This window comes from Ascidiella aspersa, chromosome 5 (genome assembly GCF_963924565.1).
Source record: "Ascidiella aspersa chromosome 5, kaAscAspe10.2, whole genome shotgun sequence".
Lineage (NCBI taxonomy): Eukaryota > Metazoa > Chordata > Ascidiacea > Phlebobranchia > Ascidiidae > Ascidiella > Ascidiella aspersa.
Genome location: NC_139451.1, coordinates 14,722,827 through 14,725,326, shown reverse-complemented (window position 1 = coordinate 14,725,326; position 2,500 = coordinate 14,722,827). Strand labels below are relative to the sequence as shown.

The following is a 2,500-nucleotide window of genomic DNA, read 5'->3' as shown; positions in this document are numbered from 1 at the left end:
ATCGGCCGGTGATGCGGCCGCCGCGAACGACGACGTCTCACCTCCGCCGGACCGCGCCGACATTCACTTTCACTGCGCCCATGGGTTTCGTACTGCCCCGTGGCTCGCGCTCACGTTAGACTCCTTGGTCCGTGTTTCAAGACGGGTCGGGAAGGTGGCTGACTTCAGCCGCGGACCCCGTGCGCCTCGCGAAACGACACCGGAAGCGCGACCGAGACGAAGAGGCTGGGCACTGAGAACAGTCCCCGACCCACGACGCCCCAGCCGGCACCGGGCGCTCGGCCCCGAAGGGCAGACGCGGCGATCTCTCCTCGCCCGAACGGCGGGCCGACGGACACGCGCGCCTATAGTACCCGACCGAGGCCGGGTTACCTTGCGCGCGGCCTTCTCGCCGCCGTCCAGACGGTCGCGGCCTTCGCCCGGCGCTAGTGCGCTGGTCCCCGATCGGGCGGCGCCGCCGGCGGCCCGTGAGGGTCCGCACGACAACGTCGCCGACAGGGGGCCGGCTGAAAGCGACCGGGCGACCCGACAGGCCCTCCCGTTTGCCTCTCGACGGTTTCACGTACTCTTTAACTCTCTCTTCAAAGTGCTTTTCAACTTTCCCTCACGGTACTTGTTCGCTATCGGTCTCGTGACCGTATTTAGCCTTAGATGGAGTTTACCACCCGCTTTGGGCTGCATTCCCAAACAACCCGACTCTGGGAAGACGCCGTAGCGCGCCCGCCTGTCGCCGCCATGGGCCTGACACCCGCTCTGGGAAAAGGCCTCGATCAGAAGGACGCGGGCGACCGGCGAAGCGCGCCGTGACGAATTCCGTACGCCACAATTCCGCGCACTCCAAAAGCGCGCGGATTCGGCGATGGGCACATCCCGCTTCACTCGCCGTTACTGAGGGAATCCTCGTTAGTTTCTTTTCCTCCGCTTAGTAATATGCTTAAATTCAGCGGGTAGCCTCGTCCGACCTCAGGCCGAAAGTAAGGACCGGGACTATTCTTCCCGTTCCGCGCTCGCCGTCGGCGCCGCGCGCCGCCGCGCACCTCGATTCCCGCCCTTGAGCCGCCAGCCGTTGGCCTCTTCGAGGTCGACTCGCCGCCGCCGCGCGGGATTCTGGTCGCGATCGTCGCGCATCGTGCCGTGCTGTCTTGAGCGGGACGGGCGCTCGCGCGTCCGACGCCGCAGCAGCCGCGCGGAGAAATCCCCGCGCGGAACGTTTGCAACGCGACCCTGAGGCGGGCGCGGCCCCGGGATTGACCCGAGGCCGCAATTTGCGTTCAGAACGTCGATGCTCAATGTGTCCTGCAATTCACACTAATTCACGCAGCTAGCTGCGTCCTTCATCGACTCACGAGCCGAGTGATCCACCGCCAAGAGCCATCCACGATTGTTTCGCTCGCACAGTGCCTCGCACTATAGGGTGACAAAATAGACCGCGCCGAGCGGTCGGCCAGGCCGACGCTTGAAGCCGGAGCGCGCGGCACCGCGGCACTCGACGCGCAAACATTACCGGGTGACCGAATCGCCGGCCGGCGCGCCGCTCCTCGCGGGTCGGGCGCCGGGTAGCAAAGACTTTTTCTCTCGCTTGTCCGAGTTTCGCGTTCGCCGAAGCGTTTGCGAGACCGTTAATGATCCTTCCGCAGGTTCACCTACGGAAACCTTGTTACGACTTTTACTTCCTCTAAATGATCAAGTTAGATCGTCTTCTCGGACGCCGGCTCGACCGTTGCCGGCCGCGCCAGGTCCAATCGGAGGACCTCACTAAACCATTCAATCGGTAGTAGCGACGGGCGGTGTGTACAAAGGGCAGGGACGTAATCAACGCGAGCTAATGACTCGCGCTTACTGGGAATTCCTCGTTCAAGGGAAATAATTGCAATTCCCTATCCCTAGCACGACCGGGGTTCAGCGGGTTACCCAGACCTGTCGGCCAAGGCGAGCACATGCTGATCCGGTCAGTGTAGCGCGCGTGCGGCCCCGAACATCTAAGGGCATCACAGACCTGTTATTGCTCAATCTCGTGTGGCTAAACGCCACTAGTCCCTCTAAGAAGTTAGACGCCGACCGATTGGGTCGCGTAACTAGTTAGCAAGCCAGAGTCTCGTTCGTTATCGGAATTAACCAGACAAATCGCTCCACCAACTAAGAACGGCCATGCACCACCACCCACAGAATCAAGAAAGAGCTCTCAATCTGTCAATCCTCACTGTGTCCGGGCCGGGTGAGATTTCCCGTGTTGAGTCAAATTAAGCCGCAGGCTCCACTCCTGGTGGTGCCCTTCCGTCAATTCCTTTAAGTTTCAGCTTTGCAACCATACTTCCCCCGGAACCCAAAGACTTTGGTTTCCCGCAAGCTGCCGGAGAGGTCGTAAAACTAACGCCCCCCGATCGCTAGTTGGCATCGTTTATAGTCAGAACTAGGACGGTATCTGATCGTCTTCGAACCTCTGACTTTCGCTCTTGATTAAAGAAAACATTCTTGGCAAATGCTTTCGCAGTCGTTCGTC

At 60.9% G+C, this 2,500-nt stretch overlaps 1 non-coding gene and 2 pseudogenes across 1 annotated transcript; all 3 read right to left on the bottom strand.

Annotated features, from left to right (window-relative positions):
• LOC146144980 (large subunit ribosomal RNA) overlaps positions 1-971 on the bottom strand; it is a 3,679-nt pseudogene extending 2,708 nt beyond the window's left edge.
• Positions 972-1,219: 248 nt separating this feature from the next.
• Positions 1,220-1,373, bottom strand: LOC146144979 (5.8S ribosomal RNA). Its single transcript, XR_014499145.1, has one exon. It is a non-coding gene; the product is annotated as a 5.8S ribosomal RNA (ribosomal RNA).
• A 255-nt stretch (positions 1,374-1,628) lies between these two features.
• LOC146144978 (small subunit ribosomal RNA) lies at positions 1,629-2,317 on the bottom strand (annotated as a pseudogene; the record flags this gene model as incomplete).
• Positions 2,318-2,500: the final 183 nt, after the last annotated feature.